The following is a 9,320-nucleotide window of genomic DNA, read 5'->3' as shown; positions in this document are numbered from 1 at the left end:
TTGTTTTAGAAGGACTTTTGCTGTGGTGGGTAGTACTGATCCTGAGGATTCTCCACATTTGGATTGCGGTAAGAGAGATTGTTGTAATTTGCATTCTGGAAGTTGTTGTTGAAGCCATTGTTGAAGCGATTTTGATATGGTACCAGTGCTCTTTCATAGTTCACATCTTCTTCTTGAAAGGCTTGATTAATGTGATCAACATCACTAGGTCCTTCATCTTCTGCGCCATTGTTGGTCTCACAAGCATGGATTGGGCAATTGTTGCTCTTCAGAAACTAGCTCATCATGTTCTTCAACTCGGTTATCTCCTTGTTGTCTGTTCCGGTTTGCTTCGTCGATCGATCGTACTCAGGACAATCATTGCTATTGGCTTGAGCCAAATTTTCGATGTGGGCTCTTCCTTGGGCTATCGTCTTTTGTCCAAAATCTCCATTGCTAGCTGTATCAAGTGAAATTTTGTATTTTGGTTGCAAACCTCGGTAAAATGTGCTCAGCAGGCTTGATCCAGGAAATCTATGGTGAGGGCAATCACGTTCATACTCCTTAAAACGTTCCCAGTCTTCATAGAAAGATTCAGTCGGGCCTTGTTGAAAGCTTGAGATCTTTGTTCTCAACTGGTTCGACCTTGACTTAATATAGAAGTGATTCAGGAAAGCAGTTTTACACTCTTCCCAATTAGTAATCGATCCTGCAGGCAAAGATTTCAACCAACAGTGAGCTTTGTCTGCTAATGAAAAAGGGAACAACTTACACTTTAAATAGTCTGCTGGAACTTGGTTTGTTCTCATCATGCTGCAGATTTCTTCAAAGAGCTCGATATGGTCCATTGGGTGTTCAGAAGGAACTCCATGGAATTGGTTTTGTTTAACCAATGAGATGATTTGAGGCTTGACTTCAAACTCATTCAGGTTCGGAAATGGAACTTGAATTGCAGATCGGTTCTGAATATTTTGAGTAGGTGCATCAAAATCAGCTATGCTATGGTTCCTGGCTTATCTTCGGTGTTGATTTGCTGGCTGTACAGGACGGTTAGCGCGTCCATTCGGCTCCATTCCTTGTTGGTCACCATCGGCTGCATTGATGGGTGCATCAAGGTCTTCACGCTCTTCTCTCTCGCGATTCTGGTGGTTTCTCAGAGGAACCTCATCCTCCTCTCCATCTTGTCAAGCATGATCACCTCCTCTGTGATCATTCTCTTCATTTTCTTCATGTTCGGACCCGTCTTGGTCCATATTTAAAGCTCGGTTAATAGGATCTCCAGGCTGGTCGTCGTTGGCCATTCCTTGCGTTCGTCTAAGTCTTCGAAGTTCTCTTTCGTGTCTGTTTATCTCGTCTAGAATTGGAATGTTTTCTACAGGTCTGCGCTTGGTATTCATGCAATTCAGAGAAAAACAAAAGAAGGGAAAGATAATTCAGCAAAACTTTAAGAAAGAACTAGAGATCAGGTGTCTAGAACAGAAGTTAAAACAAGAAAAATAGCAAAAGGCGGCGAAACAAATCCCGGAAACGGCGCCAAAAACTTGATGCCGTGTCAACTGCGTGAGGGAACAAGTTTTATCCTTAACAAAAACAAATGAAAGCCGCAAGTGCACAGCTAATCAGTTGTAGTATTTAGGGATCGAATCCACAGAGATTTGTGTGCCTGGTATTCTTCTACGGTTTTTAACTTTATGTCTAGACTAGATTGGTTTTAAAGGTTGGTTGTTTATCACGAATTAAACTAAAACTTAAAGAAAGCAAATAAATCTATCCTAAAAAGCAAGTAGAAAAATCGAATAGAAAGCAAGTAAATCAAGTAAAATATCGAACTAAGGCAATTGAAATGCAGATCTAAATAAACAATTAAAAGTTGATTGGTTTATAAACAATGGCTAAAAACGCTGAGCTTTCGGGAACTCTAAGGGATCATAATCGGTTTTGACACTAGGGTAGATAGATTGGGATTGACGGATATCGATATATATGGGGTTCTAGAGCTAGAGTACGGCGGTATGACTACGTCACTGTCGTGATCATAACCAACTGTTTCTCGCAACCCTGACCAGTAGGTTTCCACTCTGGCCCTGGAAGGGAGAGAACGCAAGAGCTGCACAAGACTCGTCAATACTTACGATCTCGCCGCAGGTTGGTTTCCACTCCTACAGAAAAATTGCCTGTTTCATTCTAGGGCTGATACTTAATGAAAACTTTCGTAACACTAACTATCTAAATCAGATACTAGGTGATCAATCAAGCATACATGCAATAAGAACAAGAATAAACAGAGAACAGGTCAAAATCCCAGATCTATAAACCTATATGTCTTAATCGATTATGAGAGCCCCTTTCGGGAACCCTAAGCCCAACTCGGGATCTACTCAGACATGGCTGAGGTCGACATCATCATTGGTTTTAATAAAAGTAATGAAAAACAGTAAATAAAAGAGATGAAGAAAGCTTCTCTATTGAAGAACTCGGACTTGAACAATCTTCTACAAAAATCGCATAAAAACGGCTAAAGGAAAAGGGTTTGTGTAAAGTATGAAAGGTTCTTCTAAAAACGACCTAAATGACAAGTATTTATAGTCTTCAATACTCCATGGTCTCTAGGGTTCCGGAATTGAGGCTGAGAATGACTTTGGGCTTCAGAAATATGGGCTTTAGTTCGGAGTTTGATGGCCGCGGTCGGGAGTGACGTGACCGCGGGGAATAGGTGGTTGGCCGTGGGAGGCTTGTGACCGAGGGAAATGGGCTGTTGGCCGCGGTCGCGTGACTTGCTGGCCGTCTTCGAGTGGCTCCGGGGCTAATGGAATATCTTGAGATCCAACCGTTGGAATGTCTCCAAACCAAGTGCATTTGAAAGCTGGTTGATTCTTCTATAAGTTGTCCAATTTTGAGGGTGATCAGACAGTGAGAAGGTCTTCATCTCTCCATGAGAGTTCTGACGGTCTGCATTTATCCAAAAGAGTCTTTTTATTCCAATTTGTGTCTCTTTATCCCAAATTACCTGAAAAGTCTTTTAAAATCCGAAAACATAGAAATCATTTGAAAACCTTTGGAAATGGAGTAAAAACACCTGTAAAAGATATTAAAGTGATCCATAAAAATGGTCAAAATCCGGTGTTATCAGTATTCTGAAAATAATTTGAATATAAACTCCAAAACCCAGAGTGAAATGTCTTAAAGAAGAAGTATGTACGAGTTAAGGAGTAAACACAGAACTTAGGGAAAGAAACTCTCTTTACTCCCCCTTAATTCTAGCCTAAAAGCCACACCTAAAAAACCAAGAACAACTACTCCCCCGCAAATCCAGCATTATCAGCTCCAATTATCCACTTTCTCCCCCTGCTTGTGAGCATACAAGTTAAAAAAACGTCCAATTAGCTCAACAAATATTGAAAGACAAGGTCAAGGAGAATTACTTGTGATCGACTGATGCCGCATTGAGACAATTACTCCCAGATTTTGCAGAGTCCCAGGTACATCTTCAAGAGCCACTGCAGACTTGCTGCACTAGCTGGTACATCCGGTACTCGTATTATACCAAGAGAACTGTCCCAGATGAGAGGACGGCTCAAAATCAGCAGATGGTTGAGGATCAGGTCGAGCTATTGCTGACGGCTCAGGAGACGACTGTGACTTCTTCTTTGATTCTCTCTTCGTTTTAGCCTTGGCTTTCTCAGCCGCTGAAATCGCTTCCTTTTCTAAACAGGTTTCTCCACTTCGAGGGTCCTTCTTATACTTGCTTGGAAAGGACCACACTTCTCTATCTTTCAGCTGCAGCACATGTTTCGTTTGATGAGACTGCTGATGATACAGGGGATCATCAACAAATGGTGATCACCCTTCTTTATTTTGCTCAAGCTCATCATCTGTCAAAAAATGAGAAGACCAATATCCACCTTGATCCCATGAAACAACTTGTGAACCTGTCTAGCTCGTTCCTTTGAGATGTGATGCTTATTGGTGGATGGAACCCAGTTGAATGATGCAATCACCATCAAAGGAAGTCTTTTCCTCTTCCAGTCAAGAGCTTGTTGACTGGGAGTTAGTTCTAACTGTGTGGATTTTCGCATGACGGATTAACGGATTAGTTATGTTTGTATTTTGGTGAGAATTTTCTAGACTTGATCTGATTGATGCATTGCCCCTAATTAAGGTCTATAAGTATGGTTACTGATACTTTTGAGTTCCCTGTGATTTTTGTTGATGATATTTTTCCAGATTGGATCTTCTTTTGTTTGAGGACAAACAAAGTCTCAGTCTGGGAGAGTTGATAACACCATATTTGTACCCATTTTTACCATTGATTTCAAATGCTTTTTCAAAGGTTTTAATCAGTTTTAGGAACTTTTAATATGATTTCTCTATGTTTATATTTTTAAGGCTCTTTTCAGGAAATTTAGGGAAAAATGGCAAAATGGAAGAAATCCACATTTTAGCTCAAAGTCAGACCATCAGAAGTTCAGCCTCAAATAAAGACTTTCTCACCATCTGATCCAGCTCAAATTTGGAGACATTCAAGAGGAGACAACAAGCTTTTCATAGCACTTTACATCAGGATAATCCAACTTTGCAATCAAAAGATACATGAAGAGAAACTTGACCAAATTCACCAGTCCCGGAAGACTCTCACATGCGGCAAACAAGCAATTCACCTGCCTTGGAAAATCCTCACCCCCGGTGAACCTATGCCAAACCACAAGGCCCAACATCAAAGCCCATTTTGTCATTTCTCTGCAGAGAATCCCTAAATGAGATCTGGAAGATCTTAGGACCTAGAAATACATTTCTTAGCAGTCTTAATCGGGTGTGTGCTCCTGTAATGAGTTTTTGAGCCACCAAACTTTGTTTTCTTAGGGTTAGGCGATAGAGAGGGGGATTCTTCCCCTGAACCATTTTTCTTTCTCCTGTTTATCTAATTAGATTTTCTGTTTCATCTTATGCATTCTTTCATGTCTTTTATCATTTCCTGCATTATATAGATTTGTCCCAGATAGTCAAGTTTCTAAAGATTCATCGATAGGATATATCATCGATTAAAATTTCTAAGTTTCTAAACCATATTCTGGATCTCATCTCTTCTAAGTTGTTTATACTGCATGAGGATAAATTCATGACATATTTTCTGAGCCTAGGATCGATCAGAGCCACGAGAGTGCTGTATCGGATCATTTGTACCTAGCTTCAGAAGAACATAGTCGCTACAGAAGTCGAAAGCTACCTGTAGAGAAGATGTGAGCAAACAAATTCAGTAGTGAATGCATGATCTTATTCCTGGCATGAGAGCGAGAGTTAATTGCGAGATTTAAGTGATTAGTTGGTTAAGATGACGAGAGTTGGTTAATCATACACACGCCTATTCCAGTTCCATGCAGATCCCAGAAAATAGATAAGGATAAATCGCTCAGAAACTAATTGGAAATGCTTATACATCGATTAGAGTAAACTGGAGAAGTCTAAATCGCACACTATGAGTATAGAGTCCTTTGAGTCGAACACCTATAGATATTCTCTAGCAACTCATTTGTATTGCATTTAGTTTCCCGTAAATATTAGATTATGAATAGTTTAAAATCCCTTAACCAAAATTCCAAATCCCCATGAGTTTATGACTTCGCTTACTATCCCATTTTGGTGTTTCCTTGCAGATTAGACATCTTCCCTGACACCCTAAGTCCTACAACGTACATCTATGCACTTTCAGACATTAGTGTTTTATAAATTTAAAATTCCGGACCAACGGACTTGCAAAAGACCTGCGACCCTGAGGCCCATCAGTACCTGACCAAGAGCAACTTTATCATGGACGAAATGGATGTCTATTTCTACATGTTTAGTCCATTGATGTTGTACCGAGGTAAAAGGAGAGACATATCACACTGACATTATTGCAATAAACAACTGTTACCCATGATAGTGGTACTTTCATTTCCAATGATAATGTATGGATTTTGCTTCAGACACCGCATTAGTAACACCTTAATACTCAGCATCTGCACTAGAGCATGATATGGTTTGTTTCCGTTTAGAAGACCATGAGATCAAGTTGTCACAAAAACACACAGTAACCAGAGGTGGAATGCCGAGTGGATGGACAGCCAGTCCAGTCAGCATCAGAGTAAGCTGTGAGGTTGGTCAAAGTTGAGCGTTTCATGTGGACACCGTGAGAGATGATGACCTTGACGTACCGAAGAATCCAATTTAATTAATGCATTGAGATGTGACTCATGAGGATCATGCATAAAGAAGTGTATTTGTTGGACATCAAAGGAGATGTCGGGACGTGTGAAGGTGAGTTCGTCATATGGGCTCGATGAAGTATGTAAAAAATATAATTTTGTTCATGAAAGAATAAGCCAGCAGCATCACATTTGACGGTGATCCCTAGAAAGTCATGGAGAAGTCCTTGATCGGATATCTCAAACTTGGAGCTGAGGCTGGTGGTGATGCGGCAGCAGCACAACAAGGTGAAAGATAAGGAATTAAGGACGATGTCATCTACATAAAGGAGGAGATAAGCCAAATCTGAACCGTTTCAGAGTACAAACAAACACTGATCCATGGTATTCTGTTTGAAACCAACACGTCCTGCATAGGTGGCAAAACGTGTGTTCCACACCCGAGGAGCCTCCTTAAGGCCGTAGGGAGAACACTTCAAGAGGCATATGTGATCAGGTTTAGTCTTGTCCACGAAACCAGGGGACTGGTGCATATAAACCATTTCTTCAAGATCGCCATGAAGAAACGCATTCTTGAATTCGAGCTGGTGAAGAGGCCAATCACTAGCCAAGGCAACATCTAACACAATATGAATTATGGCAAGTTTGACCACCGGGCTGAAAGTCTCAGCATAATCGACTCCACATATTTGAGATTTGCCATTTGCGAGAAGACGGGCTTTGTAGCAGCTTAGTGTTCCATCTGAAATAAACTTATGCTTAAAGAGCCACATAGAGCGCACAATGTTCTTATTCTTTGGGCATGGCACAAGAATCCATGTTCCACGTTTAAGAAGAGTACCATGTTTCACATGCATGATATTATTCCAAAAGAGATCCTTAGCCGCGTGTACATGGGAAAATGCTAAGGAAGAAATTGTGGCATTCGTGTGGAGGCACAATGGGAGGCGCAGTTTAATGATACCACTTTTACCTTGAGTGATCATGGAATGTGTGTTTTGAGGAGGAACGAAAGGAGGACGAGGAGAAGGTGCAGCTAGAGGATGAGTTGGAGATGGTGGAGGTGAAGTAAGAGGTTGTTGTATACGAGGAATAAGGTGCGGCTAGGTCATTTTTGATGCAAAGAACCCCAGAGAAATTTGAATAGTCTACATTCTTGAGTATGAAATATACAAGTACTGTTTTATTTGAACTAAATATTGACTTAATTTCTCATTAAATGTGTTAGACCAGGGAAACAAAATATACATTCATGACTTCTTTTCCTTTTTACCACTATTTGCTGATTCTGAATGCTAGTTCATCTTTAGCTAGTTTCCCACCTTACCCTATATCTTTCAGACCCCATACACTCTTGTTTTCTATTTTCTTATGTGCAGATATGTGAAAACGTCGAAGAGAAAAAGAACAACAGAGTTTTCAGTCACTGGAGATGAAGATTAAACTTTATTGGTGAAGGAGAATCGTAAGAGCATTACTTGATTCTAAAAACTCATAAATATGGTATATGGTCGCGACTTTAGACTTTTTCTCTATCAAAAAGGCTTTTTCTCTTTTCAAAAAAAAAGAAAAAAATGAAAAGAAAGATAAAGGAAATAGCCTAATAGAAGTTTAAAGATATACCCTGAGTTCCAAGGATTCTATGGATCATCATTGAAAAGACTTTGGAGTTTTTCTTATTGATTACTAGAGAAAAATAGTCTCAGGGAGTTACAAAGAATATATCAAAGAAGGAAGAATGTGCAACACTTCCATAGCAAGCAAGAAGAAATGACTAAAAGCTATGGATATCAACAGGTCCATTCTTCTTGCGATTTTTCATAATATCTTGCATTCTCATAATCTTAAATATATTCCTAAGCACTTTAACTCCACCACTTAAGTAGTCCTTTCTATGCCAAACGCTCTCTACCCTGGATGACATGTTTATTGAGAGTTCACGCCTATACTTAATGAATGTAAAGAGGTAGTTGACCAGAACTGAGATCTAGGTTGCTTAGATTTTGCATGTCGAAACCATGGACTAGTGTCATACTTGCTTTGGTGAGAATTTTCAATGCGAGGTTGTGGTAGATGTAGTTCGATAGTTATTTGTTTGGGAGTAAGGTCTTTCAGATTTAAGTTCCCTATGATTTCTTTTGAAAGCTTTTTCCAAAATTGAATCCTGTTTTATTTGATGACAAACAAAAGTTTAAGTCTGGAAGAGTTAATAACACCGCATTTTTATCTATTTTTAATAAGTATTTCTTATGCTATTTCAAATATTTTATTTAGTTTAAAGTGTTTTTATTATGATTTTCCTATATTTGTATTTTCAAAATTCTTTTCAGGTTACTTAGGAAAAAACATTGCAAAATGGTGAAAAACTACATTTTAAGCTAGAGTTAAACCGTTAGAAGTTCAGTCTCAAATGAAGACCTTCTCGCCATCTGATCCAGCTCAAATTTAGAGACATTCAAAAGGATCCAGCTGAATTTCCATTACACTTTTTACTTAAGGACATTCCAACGGTTCAATCAAAAGATACATGAATATCAATATGTCTCGTCAACCATCCCAGCATTCAGCTGACCTATGGCAAACACCTGTTTAGCCGCGCCTCACGCCTTTCACCCGTGATGGACCTTCACTCCACCAGTCGCGGAGGACTCTCACTACAAGAAAACACTACGATTTCTGACGGAATTTCCGACGGATTATTTTTTGTTGGAAATTTCCAACGTCCCGATAGAAATCAATCGTTCCGACTAATTTCCAACGAATCTTTAAAATTATCGGTTTTTAAGCTTTCGTCGGAAATCGGTCGGAAATTTCTGATAGATTTCCGACGGAAATAATATTTATTTAATTTTTTTCGAATATTCGTTGGAAATCAGTCAGAAATTTCCGACTAATTTCCGATGGGAATAATATACAAAAATAATTTTATGTATTTTATTAAAAGAGTCGGAAATCTGTCAGAAATATTTTAAAATTTCCAATGGATTTCCGACGGATATGATAGATCATTATTATATAGCCGTTAATGTATCCGTTGAACTAGCCGTTTATAGACGTTTGAAATTCGGTCGGAAATCAGTCGGAAATCGGGTCATATTTTTCTATAAATACTTCCTCATTCTCATTCACAACTTACAAAACAAGGGTGAAAGAACATGT

The 9,320-nt window shown here is 39.2% G+C and overlaps 1 non-coding gene across 1 annotated transcript; it reads left to right on the top strand.

Moving 5' to 3' along the window:
* Positions 1-510: 510 nt before the first annotated feature.
* On the top strand, positions 511-616 carry LOC112084890. Its single transcript, XR_002898546.1, has one exon. It is a non-coding gene; the product is annotated as a small nucleolar RNA R71 (small nucleolar RNA).
* The last annotated feature ends 8,704 nt before the right edge of the window (positions 617-9,320 follow it).

Source organism: Eutrema salsugineum, unplaced genomic scaffold, assembly GCF_000478725.1.
Source record: "Eutrema salsugineum unplaced genomic scaffold, Eutsalg1_0 scaffold_4, whole genome shotgun sequence".
Classification (NCBI taxonomy): Eukaryota; Viridiplantae; Streptophyta; class Magnoliopsida; order Brassicales; family Brassicaceae; genus Eutrema; species Eutrema salsugineum.
This window is presented reverse-complemented; position numbering and strand designations above follow the sequence as displayed.